At 44.6% G+C, this 23,197-nt stretch overlaps 1 protein-coding gene across 3 annotated transcripts in view; it reads right to left on the bottom strand.

Moving 5' to 3' along the window:
• Positions 1-23,197, bottom strand: part of Ddr2 (discoidin domain receptor tyrosine kinase 2) — a 134,217-nt gene that overhangs the window by 72,917 nt on the left and 38,103 nt on the right. The window lies entirely within an intron of this gene.

Genomic DNA, 23,197 nt, shown 5'->3' on the forward strand with positions numbered 1-23,197 from the left:
TGATACCAGTTAACAGTCCTAAAACAGTGAGATCTTCTGACCTCTGACGCTTGGTTCCTCCCTTGTTTTGTTCATCTTCAGACACTTCCCGCCCCCAACCCTCCCAACCCCCACCTCATCTCCCTGAATCCTAAATGATTCATCAGGGTGCAGAACACTACCGAAACACAAATCCACACTGCTCAGAGTTTCTCTGGTTTCTTTTTACTGCCCCATACTGAGTGACGAGCTACAGAAGAGAACACATTTGTTTAATTGCACAGTATAAAGTTTCCCTCTCTGTTCTCAACTGCTAGCTGTAGGCAACTGGATGGCATGAGCTGTGTCTGCCTTGTTCTCCACAGTGCCCTAGAAGTGCTTCATAGACTCAGGTACCCGTCACAGTGTCTTCTCCGCACTGTCCCTTCTCATGCCTTGCCAGGACCCCAAGTCCCAACAGTACAGGGCTCAAGTTCCATGTCTTCCAGGATTTGGGTTAGAATGTACATTTTTAACATGTTTGGTAAGAGAACTATAACACACTTAGGCTTCTGGGTAAATACTTCTTCTTGTGTAGAAGTTCACCTGTACACGATGGATGCTTAGCCGAACCACGTGAAAAGCCCAACACTCTTCCTAGAGTCCCAGCCCCGGCCTTCCTAAGAAGAAACTCCTCCAGGGGTGGATCTTCAGATAAACTGCATGATGTGCTTGACCCAGCTCTCTGAAAGGGATGTGTGTGATGTGTAAACGAGTACTAGGTCAGAGTCCTGGAGTCCACCAGAGACCTGGCAGGTATGGTGCTCACAGTGACCTGAGCCAGGGTAGAAGATCCAGTCATGTGAAGAGTGGTAAATGATTATTATAGGTAAAAACCAGAATATAATGCAAAGTGTTTAGTGAGAGGTAGACTGAGATCACATAGTTAGAATCTTACAATATTGGAAAATTGGTAATGGATGGCCTCAGGGCAAAGTCATAGTTACAGCTCCTGGGATGGCAGCCACCTCTGCATGGCCTATGGTGGTAGAGAGCTCTCTCCTGAGGAATAATGTTTGTTTGCAAAGAGAGCATACAAGCGTTTGCTAAAGTTAAGGCCGGTGCAGGATGTCACTCTCCTAACAGCTTTCAAACCAACTGGTTGGACATGGTTAGGTAAGAATAACAGGGATTAGGAGCTCTTTCTAAGACTTGTCTAAAGCAGTTGTATGCAGATTCCAAACTTGCAGCATTTAGGTTTAAGAATTTTAGAAAGAAGATTGGCCCTCTTGTTTTTATGTGTGGGTTATAAAACTAAACCTAAATTCCTTCTTCCTCCCTCTCCACCCCACCCCTCTCTCCCTCTCCAGTACTGGGGGTTGAGTTGAGAGTTTTGTTTAGGGTAGAGAAACATACCACCCCTGAACTCCCACAACAGTTTTCAATATGCTTCATATTTTTAGGCTGCATCTCAGTAAGTGACCCAAGCTGGCCTTGAATTCACCCTTCTGCCCAGGAAGCCTTCAAAATGTTTGATCCTCCTGCCTCTGCCTCCTAAGCAGATAGAAAAACAGGCCTGTACCACCTGGCCTGGCTTAAAGCTGATTTTTTTTTTTTTACCTTCGTGAAATTGGTGGCATTTGTGGGAATAATTAGTGATTTTTACAGAAAGGTAGTTGAAACAAACCTAAGAGAAATTGAAAATCCATTTCAATGAAATACAGAGAACAGCATGGTGGTGTACAACAGCCAGATGGACAGTTTGCAGAAGCCAAGTCATAGAACCACAGTCACCCTCACACAATTCCCCAACCACAACAACTCTATAGTCTTCAAAGGTATCCATTAGGGCAACTACTGGGGTCAGGTCTTTGGGACAGAGTAAACCCTGTTTCTTTCATGAGTGATACTGGGAAGAAGGAGCAATATCCAGGAATAAGGCAGAATTAAGTGAGCATCAGCAATGCCGTCTCTGATGCCTGGGCAGCCTCAAGTGTGCACATAGCAACAGCAGAGGACCACCCACTCAGGACCTGGCAGAGCATCTTTCTGACAGCTTCTGGGACTCCAATCCCTTGGCTCTTCTTCTTCTTGAACACCTTATCCCACCGACCTCTGCCACTGGATCTTTCTGCCAGCCTCCTGTTTCATGGGCGATGTGCCCTCAGAAGGACACGTCTCAGGCAGATAGACGAACAGACACGTTACAAACATCAGTGACTAACAAACCAGCAGATTTTCTTTTCAGTCTCAAAGAGGATGTCTTTCATGGGTAGTTGTGGTCACTGTTGTCAATGAGGACAGGCTCTCAGGGTTAGAATGTATAAGCCTAGCCCATCCGATCCTACATCCCTACCATACATCTTAACTCAGTAGTTGAAACGTGGGCTTTAGAACAAGCTATGTGGCCTCCAATTTCAACTCTGGCCTTGACTGCCTGTGGATTGTAAGCGAGCTGGTGAATGCTCATGCCTAAGTTTTCTCGTCCGGAAGTGGAATGCTACAGCAGCATGGCCTGGTAGGACCTGCCTCAGGACTAAATGAGTTAATCCTTAAAAACAGTGCTTGGCATCAAATCTTGCCTACTATTATTACAACTGGAGCTGTTTAAATGACTGGAACCAATCTCATTTCACAGCAGATGCATTCTGATTCTCCCTCGTACATGGCGGAGGCTCATACATATTAAACAATCCTGACATTACAACACACCTTGGCAGCAGAAACAAACACACCAAAAGCAAACAGAGAGCCCGTCTTCTACTCTAATAAGAAGCAGTCCATGTTAGCATTCGGGGTTGTCAGAGCAAATCTCCTACCTGGACTTATTTTCTCAAGTAGATCTAGTCCTACATACATTAGAAATGTGGGACACTTCAGCTGGTAGCAGCTGATCTTGGGGGACTCTAGAGTTTCAGTGTTGCCTGTTGAGGGGGTTTTGGGGACCTAGATTTTATGACTTCTCTAGGAGATGGATTTAGCCCAACATTTGGGCTGTTCTCTAAACAGCTAGGGGCAGGCCTTGGCTCTTTCAAATGGTCTGGAATTCCATCCTTTCTAAGAAACACATATTCTAGCTGGTAATCCCAATCCATGAAACCCAAAAAATTAATGGAGAAAGAGTTGTCACAAATGTGTTCTTTCTTCTTTATTGAGCTCCCTTGTAATAGCTTGATAAGATTTTGAATGAGAAAAGACCTGCAGAGAAGGCAGGGAGGCACAAGGAGAGGGATCCGGCATAGCGAGGCAATGGAGGTGCTGGGCCACAGCAGAGCAGAGATGTGGGCTCCGTGATTGGGAAGTGAATCTGCAGCCCCAAACAGAAGACTAGCATATTCCACCTAGGGGCAGGGTGAGGAGAGCGCCTTTTCATCATGGAGGTGACAGCCTTGCCTGTGTAGGGAGCAGAGGCTGGGAACAGGGCTTGGAGGTCCATACCTCCCTTTCAGGAGGCAGAGGTGTGGGTGGAGAGGAGTGGGCGGAGCCTCCCTGAGGTTGTGTCCTGGCCCCCTATCAGGAGGGTGTATCTTTCCATTTCCTTTTGGGTCTGCGGATTGGTGAGTTGCATGTCCGGCCATCACCTCCACCAAATGTGCGTCCAATCAGTATCATTTTTCAAACCCTTGCCCAGATCTGGCTAGGGGGGGCAGCCGTGAAAGCCAGAGACTCAGACTGAAGCAGGCAGGATCCCAGAGCTCCGTGGCAGGCTCAGCTCATGAAATAAGACACCCAGAAAAAGAAGCCGAAGGGAAAGTCACAGCCAAGCAAACACACCCTCAGCCTTGAGCTCTGAGCCCAGAGGCCTGAGCGGGTGGAGAGCCTGCAGGGAAGGGTGGCCAGATGTTCCTGTTCAGTTCCTCTACAGGATCATCGTAAATTCTGGCCCGCCCACATTTCCAAATGCTGCCACAGTGAACTTCGGCTAAGTGAAGCCTATTTTGGTGTTGTCTGCTGTAAAAGATGCCGTCTCTGTGTCCCCTGTGGGTCGTTTGCTCTGCTGGACCCGTGGAATTCACCTTGCCCTTCTCCCCTGCCCCTTGAACAGCACCGGAGGCAGATGAATGCACGGTGTTACAGGAATCGGCAGCAATAACCGGAAGGAAGATGTGCGTAACTCCAGAATGAGTTAGCTCAGATGTTTTCCATATGAGAGATGTAGAACCTAATGACAAGGACCTGGTCCATTTCAAGCCAAAAATACCAGGTTCATTAGCTCAGTGACCCACTGCATGACCCAGGACAAATCACAACCTCTCTCCACCTTAATTGATCTGTAAGATGGGATGATGACCTGGATCCCAAATGACAATTGTTAGAATTAAGTAATGCAGTCTGCTTCACGCAGTTTGACATCTGAGTGGAGCAGCTGTTCAGTAAACGGTGGAGATGAGCACAGTACCTGATGCATTCATCTTTACAACTCCCCAGTTAAACCTGCTGAAGGGAACTTCCGGAGTCATTGACGCCGGCTCCACAGCACTATGATCACGTCCCTCCATCCCCATTCAACTCTCTTCCAGTCTCCTATTTCACAATGATTAAAAGCTTCATTTCTCACTCAATGCAAAGACCTTTCTCCTGCTCTCCAGCCCCTGCCCCCTCTCAGATGTGAAAAGCATCCATTTCTATCTGAAGGGACAGTGACAAATTGGAAGGAATATCCACTCTGTTTGCCAAAAACTTGACAGAACTAATAAACTTGCAGAATATTTTTCTAGAAATTAAGTCTCAGTTCTAGAAATGAGTCACAGAAGGATATTGTACTGGAGGCAGAGCAAGGCACATGGATCTCTAGGTCTGAATTATTTTTCACAGATACAAAGTTCTATAAACTGAAATTTTACACGTGACTCAGTGAGGGGAGATGCAATGAAGTTTTAGGGAACATATAACTACCAGGGATAAAAGAAAGGCATAAAAATAACCTGGCTTTTGTGAAATATGTTGTTTGGGCTGTAAAATATTCCCGTTAGTTATGAAGAGATTTCCAGGCTCTTACAAATCATAAAGATCCAGGTCAATATGCATTCATTGAATGGTGAGCAATTTCTCAGGGCCAGTAACTGTGCTAAGTACCCAGGATGTAAACTAACATGGTTACTGCCTGTCCAGCCCCTTAGAGCAGAGTTGGAGGTTCAGAAAAATAAAATCCTATTATAGAGTGATGTAAGGAGGTAATGATGCCAGCCCATTGAACATCTGGCCAAGTTCAGAAGGGTGAGATAGCTTTGCAGATGAAAACACCTTCCAAGATGAACCCTGAGGGGTAGGTAACACTAATGTCACAGTGAGCAGGAGGGGAAATAGCAGCAGCCTGGCATCCCCAGGCTCGGAGGGTTAGGGGCTTGGGCAAAATGAGGGGAAGAGAATCTTTGTGGTGTGACCTGGCCTTGGAGTGTGCAGCACAAGCAGGAAGCAGGAACTCCAGACAGGAGTGGAGGTCACAGCGCCAGCATCAGATCACAACAGGAAGCCACTGGAGTCCTTCTGGCAAGGGAGCAGCACGGTCAGATGACTCGAAATCAGAGGAGGAGAGGCAGAGTTAAGAAGTTATTGCCCAGACAGGCGACGGTGGTGGAGAGTGGGGTGGGGGGGTTAATGGCACACAAGACGGGACACGGTTTGCTTTGACTAAGAAGGTGAAGGAGAGAGAGTCAGCTATGCCAAGGATGGGACTTATTCCCTCCTTTGGAGGCTGGAGGTCCTAACACTGGGTCTTTGCACTTACAGTTCCCTCTGCTTGGAATGTTCTTGCCCACATGCCTTCTAGGCAGGCACTCTCTCCCTGTCTCTCTCTCTGTCCCTCTCTGTCTGTCTCTGTCTCTGTCTCTGTCTCTCTCTGTCTCTGTCTCTCTGTCTCTCTCTCTCTCTCTCTCTCTCTCTCTCTCACACACACACACACACATACACACACACACACACAAATAAGTAAATAAATAAATAAGTGGTAAAAACATTTCAGATTTCAGAACTTCACATTAGGAATATTCACATACGTAACCAAGCGAGCACTCCCTAACTATCACAACTAGAAAGGCTACCCATCTCCCACAGTCACCACTCTCTTTGCTCAGTCCCAGAAGAATCCAGTAAACTGACTTATGGATCCTTGTATATTTTTTTTTTACTTTACATGCAAGAATTTTTACTTGTATTCTTTTAAGTCTGAGCCCTCTGACTCACAGTTATATCTAAGAGATATATTCATACTATTATATAGAATGACACTCTATGCTTCTTCACAGCCGTATGGCATTCCACCTGGTGAATAGTCTATAACTTACTCTCAGCTATAGCTCAACAAATGGCTGTTCCAATTTGGAGTCATGGGTTGTAAAATCCACAGTTTCCTCAACAAACACTGTCATAGGTACTATGTTCTGGGATAGGCACCAAGAGATGGGTAGGACCAATGTCTGGGGAATTGCTGGCAAATGTTCAAGAACGGGCCCTATGGAAGAGGTAGTCAGCCCTGATGTGTAGCTTTTGGCAAATCTACAGTATAACTGGTTGATTTGGACTACCATCATGATGTCAGCGGGCTGCCAGAAGTTTTGAATATATGAGAACCATCCCTTACAAGCCTGTTAAGGCTGGTCCTGAACCTTCTGCTAATGTCTGCTTTCAGAGATAAAAGAACAGATAGGTTCTCCAAGGGAAAGTGACTCAGCTATGCGGTGAGCACATTCAGTGGTTCAAATGAAGGCAACTGGGATGGTAAGGAAGACTTCTAGGGAGTTGGAATCAGTGGCCCTTCAACAGCCTCTCTGTCTTCAAGCCAAGAGGAAAGGCCTTGGACTGCCTTTAAGGCTCCTGGCAGACGAGCTACAACCCACCCGCCTAGGTTTGTTCCCACACTTACTTATCTTCTACTCTAGCCATTCCAGGATGCTGTTTCTGGTCCCGAGGGCAAACCCTTCCCTTGTTCCAGAAGGTTCCTCATTCAGAGGGTGCCTTCCCTCCCCTTCCATGTCGCTGCCTTATCCAGCCTTCCTGTGCACACCATTCCACCTCACCGAAAGCACGACCATGAAGGGCAAGAGTGACGCCGTCACCGTGGGCTTCATTAAAGCCATTTGGGTTCATCTAGTTACCGTTAAAATGGGAAGGGCAAACAGCATAATCTGGGGACTTGTTGACGTACTTCTGTACAATAAGGGCTTGAGTTCAGAACACACAGAGGACTCTCCCAGCCTAGTAGGCAAAAGTAAAGACGATGTAGAGCAGTGGAAGAACAACAATCACTGTCAGTAAGAGTGAACACTGGTACAATCCTTCCATAAACTTTGTGGTAGTGTTCATTAAAATTGTACATGTGGCAGTGTTTGTTGAGAAAACTGTGGATTTTACAACTCATTGCACTGTTTTGAAAAGTCCGTGCAGGAGCTAGAAAGATTGCTCAGCACGCAAGAGCATACGCTTTTTCAGAGGACCCAAGTGTAGTTCCTAGTATTTATCTTGGGCACTCACAAACAACCCACCTATAACTTCAGCTCCAGGGGATCCAATGCCTTCCCTACACTCCACAAGCCCCTTCCTTCATGTGCACGTACACACACCCAAACCCATATACACATAATTTAAAATAATGAAAACAAACATTTAAAAAAGCTAAAAGCCCAAGTAAATAAAATCTTCCAGCGATAATCATGAGGCCTCTGTTCTCCCCTCCTGCAGTACAATCGGTATGTCCTGCTCATTTATTACACACAGTGATTGGGCCCTGAGGCTTCCCAGGTGAATCAATGAAGACTTCAAGAACATCACGAAGTTTTGCACACCTAAGTGCAAAGCAGTGTGTGACAGAAGCCAATCCTTTCAGTGGCCAGACCTCTGGAGATACTTTTAAGCCATCTGCTGTCCCTAAGAGGTCTATGAAGCAGGCTTTCCCATGAAAATCTAGAGCAAAAACAGCCAAGCATTTCCTAGAGCCAAAAGCACGTCTAGCTCACAAGGCCCTGAACAAGAAGCCTGTGAGGCTGCTGTGTCATATTCCTGGGCATGTCCCTTGCTACTCCCTCCCCAAACAGGATGGGGAAATGTCAGACGACTCTGAAGCACATGATTCCCATCACTGATGCCCCAGGAGGGGGATGAGGTTTTCAGAAGAAATGAGCAAAACTCTTATTTGCTGCACAGTTTCCAAAGCCAGAACTGGGTGAGAGAATGAATATAAATTAAACAGACTCAACCCCAGCATCTCAAAGTAGTTAATGCCGTAACTTTAGATCCCTTTGTTCTAAAGGGAGAATACCATTCAATACTGCTTAACCAAAAGAACGCAGGCTGTGACAGGGAGCAGAGGAGGAGAATCTCCTAAGGAAGAGAAATGAGGCTTCTGTGATCCAAACAAAGATTACTCAACATTATAATTGTTTTCATTTATTTTTAGTCATCATAAGCCACTTACTTGGAAATTTAAAAAAAAATTAAGGAAGGCATAAACTATGTTTATAAGTATGTTTATAAACAAGACAGGCACGGGGTTCCAAAAGGATGAGAACTACTCATCTATTTTGATGCTCATCTGTTACAGAGGAGGGAACTGAAAAATCCAGCTATGAGACCTGGAAGAATACAGAACGAGTGTCTATGAATCATTTAGCTTATAGCCAGCACTAATAAGCTCCAGCACACAGTAGGTCTGTTAGAAGGAGCTATTGAATAAATGAATGAAGAGGTATGAGTCAGCCTCAGGAAGAGTTGGCCTGCTTATCCTAACCCAAGCACAGAGATCCTCCTCCTGGAGAGAAGAATGGGTAATTAGGAAGATGGGGTCTGGAGCCAGGCTGCCTTGGCTCCACAGAAACAGCTCTCTACTTGCCAGTTGTGTGGCTCTAAGTGGCTTTCATAATATCCTTGAACTTTCATTTCTTCTTCCATAAGATGGGGGCCACAACAGCCTGGCTCCTTGGCAGCAGTCACAGCACGTGGCAAGATGGGACCACATTTTGTGTCCCGTGTCCTTGCTAAATGCTTTGAAAAATTAGCCTGAGAACCAACCTTGGGGTATTATTTACAGACAGTACTGTATTTTTTTTCCTGATAGTCTATCAACTACAAATAAAACCAAAGTCTACCAAAAACTTAAATAACCTAAAAAGAGCAAGGCCACTCTTTAGAAAAGGACATTGTCTGCGCTATAAAGTCTCCACTGGTTGTCCAGGAACAGGTGAGCCAGTCTGGCAGTCAAGAGCCTGGAGTGGGAGCCATAACTCCTCTGCTTAAGTCCCATCTCTTCTCTTTGTTTCCTATCTGACCCAATACAAACGACGTCCCCTCTCTTTGCTGCTCCAGCTGCAAAGGAGACTGGTGACTTGCAGTTACCCCATAGGGTCATGTCAAGGACTAAACATTGGCAATTTGTTAGAAGGACAAGCATTAGCCATCGCCAGGCATGATAGACAGCCATGCAAGTTCATGGGAGTTTCCATAAACCCAGCTGCATGGTGGAGAGTGATGTTGTCTGGGGACTGGCCATCCTCACAGACCATAACACATCTGGAGCTGGAGCCACGGTTCCAATCTACATGCAGCCATGACCCAGAGCTGAGGAGATGCACAAATAACCAACAAAGCCAACACTCCAACACTGGTTACTGGAATAAAGTCCTGTGACAACCGGCTTGAATTATGGAAGTTGGGCCACACATCAAAAGTGGAGGCTATTATCTGGAGAACATTTGAGGAGAATCTAGGGGCCTGGGTCTTTGAAATCAGTAGAAACAACATTGCAACCTGTTGGTGTAAGACCACATCATCCAAAGCCAGCCAAACTAAGATGGGCAAGCAGGTGCCTAGGGACCCACTGGGAGGAGATCACTCTCATGTTACCCTTCCACCCTTGGTACTTTCCTGGGTCTTCTCCAGCCAGAGTTCTGGCATAAGCACAACCCAGTTCAGCCCAGGACAACTTTGGGACTCGTGTGTACTGACGCACCCTGTGCCCCTCCTCTGTGAGTCATAGCAGTCTTCCTTACAGGCAGATTGAAAACCCACATGGATCTTTTTTAATAGAGATAGTGTGTAAATGTTCTCCAGCTAACAGAGCCTAAAATCAATAAACTTGGAGATTTTATGGAGCCAGGGTTGCTTGTGGTTAAGATCTTGGAGGTTGAGCTGCCTTCCAGTCTTGCCTGATCCTCTTGTTTACTTTGAGGCAGATATTTAACCTAATCATGTCTCTGTTGCCATATCAATAAAATTAACAATTGTATTTACCGCACATGGTGCCCACAATATTAAGTGAGTTAACATGTGCAAGCATTTTGGAGGTACCCAGAAAACAGGCTAGCTATGATTGGCATACCACTTACACTGGGTGGGGAAAGTATCCACACAAATGGAGAGAAAAGAAGCGTCACATTGGATAAAACAAGAGGTTGTAGCCATTTGTGTATGCTGGTGTTTCTACTGTAAAAATACGAAGTCTCATTTGTTTCATTTTAATAAAATATGTTTATTAATTATTTCAAATTTTCATATGATATATTTTGATCATAATCACACATTTTTCTCCCACTAACTCCCCCCAAATCCAACTTTCATATTCCTATCCTTCCTGACTTCCTGTTCTTCCTGTCCTCTTTTTATATACAACCCACCAACTCCAATTTATATTACCCATGTACCTCTGGGTGTGGGGTCATCCACCAGAGCATGGGTCAACCTACCAAGGGCCACACCCTTAAGGAAAACTGGCTCTCTCCCTCTGAAACCATCAACTGTCAATAGCTTCTCAGCTAAAGGTGGGAGATTATGAATCTCTAAACTAGATGTTGACTGGCTTGGTCTTGTGTGGGTCTCATGTAAGCAACCAGAGCTCCTATGAGTCCATGAGTACAGTGGTCCTGTCATGTCCAGAATACCCTGTTTCACTCCTGTCCTCCTCAGCCTCTGTCTCTTACAGTCTTTCTATCCCCTCTTTGGAGATGGTCTCTGAGCTAGGGTGGGTATGGGGGATACAGATGTCCCATATGTGACTGGGCGCTCTACTAACTCTTATTTTCTACACTCTAATCAGTTGTGAGTTTCTGTGTCAGTCACTGTCCATTGCATGAAGAAACTTCTGTGTTGAGGTCTTAAGATATGCTCAAGGACTCCCTTTACTAAAAGGCACTGTGTGTTTATTTATTACTTGTACATATGGTACATAGTTATACTTTTGTATATAGTTTTTCTTATGTTAGTTATAACCTTTTTCCTTTTTTCTTTTTATTAAAATAGAAAAAGGGAAATATGATGATATTTTATTTGTACTGAAATGTGATTTTATTTGTATGTTAATAAATAAAGTTGCCTGGGGGTCAGAGCTAATAGCAAGCCATCGCAGAAGCTGGGCAGTGGTGGTGCACGCCTTTAATCCCAGCTCTTGGGAGGCAGAGCTAAGCACATCTCTGTGTGTTCAAGGATACAGCCAGCATGGAGACACACGCCTTTAATCTCAATACCAACCATAGAAGACCTGGAGGTCTGTACAGACAGGCAGTGACTAGGAGATCATGTGGTTGGGTTTACAACCAATGAGAAGGCAGAACAGAAACACTATAAAAAGACAGACACACAGGAAGTAGGTCTCTTTGGAGAGGTAGTGCAACAGTGACAGTGAAGGGTAAGGTTTTTTAGCTCTTAGCCATTGCTCTGACCTCTTGGCTTTCATATCTGTATTGGCTCTGTGTTTCTTATTGAATAAGACAGTTACTTCTACAGAGAACCTGTCCCAAAGCAAAAGCTCTGTCAACTGCCCCTATGACTTCACATTCGTAATGCTGCAGTCAGTCACTGAGTCAGTTCCTAGTCTAGGTTTCCAAAACAAACACCTTTGGACTGAGTTGGCCTGGAAACTTGGGAATCTGACTTGCAGTTCCAAAAGGCTGTGAATGAAAACACCAGATGGTTAGCTAAAGCTGATAACACTAACCAAGGAAAGGGCACTCACAAGAATGATGCACCCCGTTAGCCCATTAATACTTAGTGTGCTGCCCTGAGCCTTCCATGACCATTATGACATCCAGTTCTAAGGCCCTAACTGCTGAAGTCAAAGTCTCAGAATATAATCCCAACCCTGACTCCCATGATAGGTTAGGCACAGTTCACCGGTTCTGGTCTCTAGCCATCTCCTCCATCTCCACCAGAGATCTCAGTCATAACAGAGTACAGGTCACAGTAGTTCACATCTGTAACCCCAGCACTGAGAAAGGGATGCAGATAGATGGGATAGAAGGGCTCACTGGCCAGCCAGTCTAGCCCAGTGAGCTGCAGGTTCAGTGAGATAATCTGTCTCAAAACATAAAATAAGTTGGAGAGCAACTGAGGAAGATATCTAACATCAACTTCCAGTATCCTTGAGTACGTGCTTGTGTGTGTGTGTGTGTGTGTGTGTGTGTGTGTGTGTGTGTGTTCCATTTTCTTTTGTGTTTTTTGAAGATCTTAAGGACCCACATACTATGAATTTACATGTAATCATCCTTGGGTGATAGACAAGTTGTTTTGGATCACTTCAAGATCTTCCTGCCCACATAAGCAGAAGCATTCTATTGGGGAAAAGGAATCATATTTGAACCTCCCTTAAATTGCTATAAAACCTCTTGTTTCCAGATATTCTCAGAAGTTACCCAACCAAGCTGTGAGCTCCGGGTCTTTGGGAATTCTCAAGGCAGCTCTCTAAAATCCAACCCCATTGCTCATGCTCTCCAAGCCAGCCAATGGAAGAATTATTAGGAAGAAAGAAATGAAAAAATGACACCAAAGTCTTTGGCATCTGACTGCAAATTTACACAGCCCAGTTTTCATGGTGTTTGCTCACCATACTAATTATTTCAGGCTGCGTAATTCCTTACTCTTAACGCAGGAAGGGAGAGTCTAGGTCTCTTCAGTTAGATAGAAGAGAAGCAGCACCAGAAAAGGTGAAGTGAGTTAGAGTCACAAATGACACAGAGAGTTTAAAAGTGGGAAAGTTACCTGATCAAAGACATATAGTAAAGGAATGGTAGACCTAGAACCTCCACTTGGGCTTCCTGATTCTATTCTCTTCAGTGAGGCTGCACCAAGTTATGCTGTGTGAGATGATTTCTGAATTATATAATGCGCTCCTTCCAGCCTTGTGTCTGATTTTTGACAAAACGGTCAGAATTACTGAAGTATGTGTAAGTCTTCATATAGGCTGATTTGTCCCTCATTTATCTTTCTTTTCTAAATTGTTTAGATCCTTGTCCTTTGCACCTAAGTTTTAGGCAAACACTGCTACACCTGCAAACAGTCACTAAGATTATGGCAGGAATTGTGTTAGACTTATGAATTGATTTGGAAACTAGCACTCTTACTATGCTATGTCCTCACTATGTTCAGTACTTCCATTAACATAGTACTTCTCTCCAACTATTTGAACTTGTAAATTTTTCTTTTATAAAGCTTTATAATGTCCAGGCATATAAAGTATATTTTGGTATATTACATTTAATTATTTTTGAGTGATTACAAACACTATTATAATTTTAATTTTGGAGCTCATGCATCTGTTACAATTGACTTTTGAACTGGTAAGTTTTCTGAATGCATTTATTAGCTCAAGGGGCAGGTACTTGATAGATTTGGATGACGATGTGTAGGCAATTATGTTATCTTCAAAATTAGGGTTTTTTCCCTCTTTTCCAATCTTTTCTCTTTTTCATAATGCCTAGAACTTTTGGTATTATGTTTAAAAGGTGTTTGTCTATACTCTAGTTTTAGGGAGAAAGCCCTCTATTACTATATACAAGTTGAGCTGTAGACTTTTTATGTAAGTTCTTTATCAGATCAAGTCATCTCCTTTATTCCTGACTTACTGAGATGTTTTTCTTTATGAATGGTTGTTGAATTTGGCAAATTATTTTGTGCATCATTTAATACAGTCATATGATTTTTATATTTAGCCAATATCGTATACTTGGAACAAAGTTTTTTGTTTTTGTTTTTGTTTTTTTTTTTTGTTTTGTTTTGTTTTTTGTTTTTTTTCGAGACAGGGTTTCTCTGTGTAGCTTTGGGCCTTTCCTGGAACTCACTCTGTAGACCAGGCTGGCCTCAAACTCACAGAGATCTGCCTGCCTCTGCCTCCCGAGTGCTGGGATTAAAGGCGTGCGCCGCCGCCGCCGCCGCCGCCGCCGCCGCCGCCGCCGCCGCCGCCGCCGCCGCCGCCGCCGCCACCACCCGGTGGAACAAAGTCTTTTAATGTGCCCATTCTCTTCACACATTGGTCACATTCAATTTGCTAAGATTTGTTGGTGATTTCTAACAGTGATTAATACAGCTACTCTTTCTTTTAATTAATATCTACATGAAAGAAAACATTCCTTTTTGTCCAACACACTTGCATCCTTATAGTTCAAGGAGTTTTCTCATATACAACAGACAGTAGGATCACATTTTAAAAACATTCTATTAACCTTTGCCATCTTATAGGTTTAAAACAGGTGTCAGCCAATTTTGTTTTTTAACAAAACACATTAGTTCATTTAATCTTTCGAATTATCAAAATACAATCATTTCATTAGGAAAATTGAGACTCAGAGAAATAAAAAACATTTTCAAAGTTAACATCCAGGAAGCAGTGGACTCTTAGCTTAGACTAGTTCCACAGTTCTTTCTGGCATCTCGTCACTTGGCCATCCCAGGGCAGCCAACAAGCAGGGTTGAGTTCGGCACATGCTGCACGTGTTCTGGTAGGTCCACCTGCTTAATGAGTGCCATCCCTGCTTCAGAGAAAGGTCAAGGTCCGTACTACAAGCCTGATAGGGCCTGCAGCCATGGATTTCAGAACGACTACCTGCTATGACTGTTAGGTTTGAACAGCGTTATCTGTCCTCTTCTCCCTGTCCCAGAGGGCCTGGACATCTGGGCCTAAAGTCACCAGCAGGCCAAGTGATTGAGGTAAAGTCTCTGGCCAATTAAAAAAAGGAGGGGCCACACTTCATCCTGGACAAACACAGCAGCAGTGTCCAGCTCAAGGGAGGCCCACCAAGATAAACACTGGCCCCTCGCCTTGCAGCCTCACTGTGGATTTCTCCAGGAAAGAGGAGGGAGGGGCCCAACCCAGGAATCGGGGCCAGGCCTTGGGGCTGATCCAAAGCAGACACACAGACCCAACCAGGCACCTCCTGAGGTTATAGCACTAAGCTGTCCTGGATTTGGCAGGCCTTGCATGAATGCTTCAAGGGGACCCAAAATTAACCTTCCTCCCTTGAAACGAAGCAGCTTATCCGATGACTCAGAGCAGAGGAGTGGAGTCTGCGTACAACTCATGGCTCTCCTCAGCTGAAAGCATGCCTGTGCTGCCCACGCACGGTCCACTGTAGACGGAATGTTTATCTCTGCTCCAGATTCATACTCTGGAAGCACATCTGCAGTGGAAGGTATTGGAGCTACAATTTTTGAAGATGATTAGGACACCAGGGCAAAGCCCCCATGAATAAGATTAAAACAGGAAACCGGAAAGCGTATTCCTCCCTTCCGCAGTGAAACAACACAGTAAGAAAGCTCTGTCTGCCAGCCAGAAAGGCAGAATCTCACTAGATATCAAGCCCCCTGGCACTTTGATGTAGGATTTTTGCCACGGGAACTGTGAGAAATGTGTTTCTCCTGTTGATTGGCAACAAGGCCATGCCATGTGTTCTAACAACCCAGACAGATGAAAATGCTGTCCTACCATTCCATCTTCGCGTACAGTCTCTGCATAAGCCTGACCAACCAAACTCACAAAAGGGAGAAGGTCAAAGTGATCTGCTACCATCACAGAGTAATCAGAGAACCTGGGGGGGCACACATGAGGAAAATCAGCCAGGTGCTCTGCTTGCAGTATAGAAATCTATCAACCACATCACAGGCAACGTTCATAAGACAGCATCTGACCCTTGGGAGCCTTGTGCTGAGCACAGTGCACATTGAACAAGCTGATATGCAGTCGTTAGCTATCAGATCCAGGAAGGTTGAGAATCTTTCACAGGGCCATCCTGCAAAATGGGGAGCAGAGCCCAGATGTAAGCTCTGGTTTCCATCTGGATCTCCTGGCCCCAGACAGTGTTCTCTTCTCCTCAACTCTACCATCCTGTCCTGGATAATAAAAACAGATGCAGACACTTGGGAAGGACAGGGGACTCCTCCGCCCAGATAAGCCTGAATAACTTCCGGGAGGGTAATCAACCAGTCCCTGAGGGAACTTGAGCTTTCTTAGAAATATCTTGCCTCCATCATCTCAATTTTGTAAACATGGTGTGTTTAGAGAAGATAACTAGAGTGCATCAGATGTCAGGGCTGTGAGCAAAGTCCTCCCCTGCCACCAAAAAAGAAAAGCCTTCTCTAGGTTTGGGTTCCGATTGCTTGCTCACATTTTTGTAGAGATGTTCGCTATTCTGTGTGACATTCCAGGTAAATGTGTCTAAGGCCATTGAACCTGAAGGATACTGTCAACAGTGAGCCAATGCATGTCACTCTGACACCTCCCAGCCCTGGAAGAACGAGCCTGACAAAAACATGTCCATGTTCCTGCCTTTAAACCCTGTTCATGGATGCTCCTGAGAATATGCATGTTTCTCCTCTGTCCCTCAAGATGTCCTGGCTCTTGCACCCAGCCTGGAAAGTAGGGGACAGTCTTCCCACCTTGCTAGCCTTTGAGTATGACTTACACTGTTATCTAAATTGTTCTAGCCAGAACTGCCTTCTATATAAGATGTTTTAAGGGGAGGTCTGAATTGACCTCTAGTAGAGGACTGGTCCATCCATCCTCCAAAACAACAACAACAACAAAAAAAAAACCCTGTGGTTTTGTGAGAAGAAAGGTGCTCCAGGCAATCGACAGAGACTGTTTTTGAATTCTTCAGTGGCTTATTCTGCGACTCTGGGTCTATGTTTCTCCATCTAGGAAAAGAGGAGTTAATGAAATTATCTCTGTGGCTCCTCCCAGCTCTATGTCCTGCAAGGCTCAGTTTCTAGGAATAAGCTGGGAGGATTCATTAGTAAGATGCTGGCGTATGAGAGAGGATGCACCACAGCAGTGCAGTGCTAATTACAGCTCCTTTGCAGTGTTGACTGTGTGTCCAGCATCGCTCTCAGCATTCCACATGCACTGCCTCGGTTCCTACAGCAGCCCTGTGATGGGGCTCTTAGGATCTCTGACTTACACATGAATAAACCATGGTTCAGAGATGTTGCTTTACCTCACCCAAATCACATGACTGTCAGTTAGTTGGGCTCCAGAGCCATGCTATACGGAAAGACCTGTCCATGTGGCTGTGTCTCCCCCTAAAGTGACATTTACTGATTTAGGGGTTCACCAAATTTACTCTCCCTCTCCTTTACAAGTTTGCCCAAATTCTTCTTGGCTTTATGGTCCCCTTTGTACAATTTTTTAAAGTCTTTGTCCAAGCCCTGTCTTGGTTACTTTTCTTTTGCTGTGAGAAAACACCATAACTAAGGCAATTTACAGAAGAAAACATTTCATTTGGCTTAGTTTCGAAGGGTTGCAGTCCATGATGGTGGATCAAAGGAACAGCTGGGAGCTCACAGCTTGATCCACAAGTAGGAAGCAGGGGTGTCAGGGAGCACACTGGGAATTGTAGAAGTCCTTTGAAACTTCAAAGCCTGCCCCCAATGACATACCTCCTCCAATACGGCCACACTGTCCAATTCTCCCCAAAGAGTTCTGCTAACTGGGGACAAAGTATTCCGATATATGAGCCTATAGGGGCCATTCTCATCCAAAGCACCACAAGCACCAACATATTAAGTATAAACAAATATATAAATGGGGGGGGGGTGGCTGGAGAGATGGCTCAGCAGTTAAGAGCACTGACTGCTCTTTCAGAGGACCCACATGGTAGCTTACAACTGCCTGTAACTCCAGGATCCAACACCCATACACAGACATACATACAGGCAAACCACCAATAAAACAAATATATATATGTATATATATATATATGTGTATATATATATAAAGAATCTATGAATAGTTATATTTCAAATACATATGAAAGCTAAAAGGTGAGGGAGTAAAATTCATATTGAGCATAAGGAAGTATCTAAATAAGCAACACAATTGCTAGAGAATTGAAATTTGTACCCCAATACTTTCTTACTTGGTTAGTTCTTTGACAACTTCCATGCACGTATATAATGCATTCATGTTACCGACGCCCCCTTAGCCTCTTTTATCTCCCATCCATCCCCACCTCCTCCCTAATTGTCCCTTTGCCAGACTTACGACTTTTAATTTTGTGTTGTGACCCATTTACTTTGACCAGAACCATCTACGTTTCCTTTGGGTTGGAATTACCCAGTGGAGCCTGGTAATGAGCAAATGGGGATACAACTGGAGGCAATGACTTCCCCTTTGTCCTGAGATATATTGGTAGAAAATGGTACCTTGGTGACAGGTAGGGCTTCCTGATCCCCACCATTACCCATGCCCAGCTGATTATGGGACCATTCTTGTGGAGACCCCGTGTGGTCACCTGCGATTGGTTAGAGTTTGTGATTACAGTGGTTGTGCATTGCCCAGAAGCTGGCATTTCATGCTCTTTCCCCATACTTTCTAATCATCATATTCTTTCCATCCACCTCCTCTTCTGCAGTGTTCCCTGAGCCTTGAAGGGGATAATATAAAGATGTCTTGCTTATGGCTGAACTCTTAACTGTCACTTATTTGCAGCAGCTTAGACAACCATGAGTCTCTGCAACGACTACACTTGACCAGTAAGAAAGGCTTCCCTGAGAGGGCTCAGAGTGACAAGCCCCATATTCTTGCTCCTGCTGGTTACTGGAGTTGAAGGCTCCTTGGGAGGTGCTATTCAGTTCCAGGATGTTAAGTAAAAGACTCTGTGGATGAATCATCCAACTTGGAGAGTGGTGACAAGTCAGACGGGAAGAAATACTACACAGAGCACAGGATCCTCTGTGTTTCTTCTTCCTCCTGGATTGCCCATGAAACTGAGAATCCCAGTGGGAGAAGGCACAAAGAGCCTGAGAAGATCAACTAAGATTTATTCATGAGGTTCATCTAAGCCGTGGCCAGTCAGTTAAGATCCTTCAACCAATAAATTATTCATTGAATGTCAGCCTTTTGCAAGGCAATCTGGAGATGGAGGGTCCCTGCTCTTTTGTTTAAACCTACCACAGTAGCTAACACAGAGTGGAAAGGAACAGAGTCTAGACATATTTGAAGATTTCTACCCTGTAACAGCCACATTTGGATGTGACTTCCCCTGCCATAGAAAGCATCCTGCCTGGAGTACTGGGGAACACAAGAAAAAGGCAATAGTTTGAGGAAAGGGAGTCTCTATCCCAGCCCACCATGGACTTGGATCTCAAGTGAGATCTTATCATTCCTTATGCGCTCCTGGTCCAGCTGACATTATTCAGTGTTGGATCAAACCCAAACTAGCCATGACTCTGGGATAATGTGGTTTTTTGTTTGTTTGTTTGTTTGTTTGTTTGTTTGTTCTCTGGGATTGACCGAAAATCACTGCACACAGAGGAAGAAGTTCCCTTGTAACTAGATGGTGCCCGTTGATGTCCAAGGAGAAAGGCATTGGTTTTTCTCTTTTAAGCAGGAAGTGCAGAGCTAAGAGTGATGCATCATGGGGAACAGAAGCCTGTGAACATCAATGATAGCAGCACAGATGCTTTTGACAGGCAGTCTTAGCTGTGTGACTTGAAAGTGGTGTAACTTTGGTGAGCCGGATTCTGTCATCTGTAGAAGGCAGGTGACAATATTTCCCTCCTAGCATTTCCTAAAAGCATTCTATATCATGTCCATAGCCCAGCAGCCAGTACACAGTAGGCTGGTAGTAAGTAGTAACTGCTATTCTGCTGTTGGTTCTAAAGGTATGGGAGGTGATATTGAGACTTACATTCTAGCTTAATGAGCTGCAAAATAAAATCCAAAGTTTCTTAGTTTTTTCAATACACATTAACTGAGAACATACTAAGAACCTGAATAAATTAGATTCTGGAGGCAAAGCATAAATAGCATAATTTGCCCACCTTGCCTAGCAAAAGGGAAGGATCCTATATAAATTAATAACAATAGTGCATCATAGAGGAAAGTGCTGTGTGAGCCTAAGGCTGGCGTACTTTACCGCTTAGCATGAGTCAGCATGGAAGTGCTCTGCCAGGTTCTGCAGAGTTAAGCCTAGTAGTATTTTATGAGATGTTAGGTGGAACAGATGAGTATTAGATAATTCTTGAATGCTCATTTATGACTCATTCAGGCACGCACACACACACACACACACACACACACACACACACACGGGGTGCAGAACGGTTTCTACTGACTTACCTATAAGACTCACCTTTTGTGTACAGATTCACTTCAACTTACACACACACATGCACGAGTGCACACATGTAATTCAATTATGCTCATTCTCACATCGTCATCCATCACTACATTGGGATTTCACCTCTGCTTTGGCCTTTCTGCCCTTTCCAGGCCCTGTACTTCTCCCTGGACTCTGTCAGAGTCTGAATTCTCCCTGTGGATGCTCTCATCTCCCTGCATACCTAGCTTGCCTGTCTATCCACAATCATAGCTTTAGGAGTGTTCCCATCAGCCCATCCTCTGTCTAACTGTAAACAAAGGTATCATTTCAAAGCTCCAAGCTGACCCAGACTTTCTCCTTGATAAAGGAAACTTGGCTATCAACCTATCACTTACTCTGGCAAGCATGGCTGTTGTGGAATATTACTTTAATTATGTAAAGATGTGTTACATTTGTTTCTGCTGCCTTTGCTAATGATTCAAAGATGTGTTACCTTTGTTTGTGTTGCATTTGTTTAACTATGTAAAGATGTGTGGCTGTTTCACCTTGCCTGCCTAATGCACCTGATGGTCTAATAAAAAGCTGAATGACCAATAGCTGGGCAGTAGAGGGATAAGTAGGAAGAAGAAGGACAAGGAGAAGGAACAGGAGGAGGAGAAGAAGAAGAGAAAGAGGAAGAAAGAGAGAGACATGCCCAGGGCCAGAAGCCAGCCAGCCATGGAGACAGCAGAAAAGTAAGATATACAGAAAGAAAGAAAGAAAGAAAGAAAGAAAGAAAGAAAGAAAGAAAGAAAGGAAGGAAGGAAGGAAGGAAGGAAGGAAGGAAGGAAGGAAGGAAGGAAGGAAGGAAGGAAGGAAGGAAGGAAGGAAGGAAGGAAAAAAGCCCCAAAGCAAAGCATAGATAAAGAGAAACAGATTAAAATAAGAGCTAAGGTAAGGCCGAGCATTCATAACTAATAAGAAGTCCCCGTATCATGATTTGGGAGCTGGTTGGTGGCCCAAGGGGGAAAAAAAAAGCCTGGTACACACAGCAAACAAAAAGAACACAAGGTCCTCATGGCCCCACTTCTTCCAACATCTCAATTGTCCTCCAACCATTTATATCTGTTTATTGAATGAATATCATCTAAGGGCCTCGTGTGCAAGCCTTTTGGGCCTGGCTCAGGCTTTCCAAAGCAAATGGAAACAGCCCAAGTGTCCATTGATGAGTCAACAGACCAGGGAAACGTGGCTCCTTAAAGTCACAGGCCATCCCCAAGCTGTAGGATTTTGCTCGTTTTGACTGGTAAGCTCACCAGGGACTGGAGCTGGGGACCTGACTCAGGTAAAACACTTCCCTCACAAGGCTGAGGACTTGAGTTTGGATCCCCCCAACCCACGTAAGAAGTCAAGTATGGTGGCAGATATGTAATCCCAGTAACAGCAAGATGGGAGGTGGGGACAAGCAGATCCCTGGAAGCTTGAGGGGGGCTTAACCTAGTCTGCATACTGAAATCCCATGACAATGACAGACCAAACTGGGGGTCACCTGAGGAATGACACCTATTGACTGTCCAATGACTTTCATTCCCGCCTGCTGTGCACATGCATGTCCCCGTACACACACACACACACACACACACACACACACAAACACACACACACACACACACACACACACCTCTTTTTATTTGCATTTGGCCACAGTTGTCCTAGCTGTTCCTTCCTTTCCGATGACTCATCAAGCTTTGATGTCACTACGTTTTCCAATTAAGAGATACAGATTCAACATGAATCGGGGGGTTCTTCTCTGCCTTCCACAGTCCCGACTTGACCTATCAGAAATGAGGTAGACAATCTACAGGGGGATGGAGGCAAGGTGAGACTCTCAGGTGAGGCCACTCCCAGCTCCTGACCACTGCTCTCTGGGAAGCTTTTTTTCATGCACAAGTTTTTATGGTGTATTAATGTTCCTTGTGCCAGGTGGTGGTGGCGTACACCTTTAATCCTAGCACTCAGGAGACAGAGGCAAGCAGATCTCTGTGAGTTTGAGGCCAGCCTGGTCTACAGAATGAGTTCCAGGAAAGGCTCCAAAGCTACACAGAGAAACCCTGTCTTGAAAAACAAAAAACAAATAAACAAATAAATAAAAATAATGTTCCTTGTAAGATAAGATATGGGAAAGAATTTAGAAGTACATTTGAGCTGATTGTTATGTCTCTGAAATTAATGTCTTTATACCTAATTACAGAACTAAACTGGACTATTAGAGCCCATAATTAAAGAATGTACATAACAATGAAATTATAGTGGCCAATGCTTTGAGAAAAATCCTAATTATACTCTGTGAACCTGAAGTCCCTGGCACAGCCTCACATTGCTATTTTCATTGCAGAAATTACTCCAGTGAGCTCATCTCCATAGTTTACATGTCTCTGAGTATGCTCATTTCATGGGACAAAGAGGCCCTGAGATGAGGCTCACTGTGAACTTCCACGTAAACCAGGTGGCCCAGCACACCTTTATAAGAACAAGCTGCACACTGGTGGAGGGGGGCTGGGGCTGGGGAGATGGCTCAGCGGGGAAAGTGTTTGCTGAGCAGAGCAGGGACCTGCATTTGAATCCTCCAGAACCCAAAGAAAAGCCAGCGATACAGCACGCAGCTTTTATCCTTGGATTTCATCCTTTTATGCATCTTACTGCAAGATGGAAGACAAAGAGGAGAATCTCTAGAGCTTTCAGGGCAGCTGTCCTGCATATGCAGTGGGAAACCAGAGAAACCTTATCTCAATAAAACAGGAAGCAGAGGCTGACACCAGAGGTTGTCCTCTGACCGGCACTCACGTGTCATGGCATGCATGCTGTATATTCACACACACACACACACACACACACACACACACACACACACACACACACATAAAGTAAAAAATAAAAACTATTCGTGTCTCATTATGACGACAGAA

This window comes from Peromyscus maniculatus, chromosome 11 (assembly GCF_049852395.1).
Source record: "Peromyscus maniculatus bairdii isolate BWxNUB_F1_BW_parent chromosome 11, HU_Pman_BW_mat_3.1, whole genome shotgun sequence".
Taxonomy (NCBI): domain Eukaryota; kingdom Metazoa; phylum Chordata; class Mammalia; order Rodentia; family Cricetidae; genus Peromyscus; species Peromyscus maniculatus.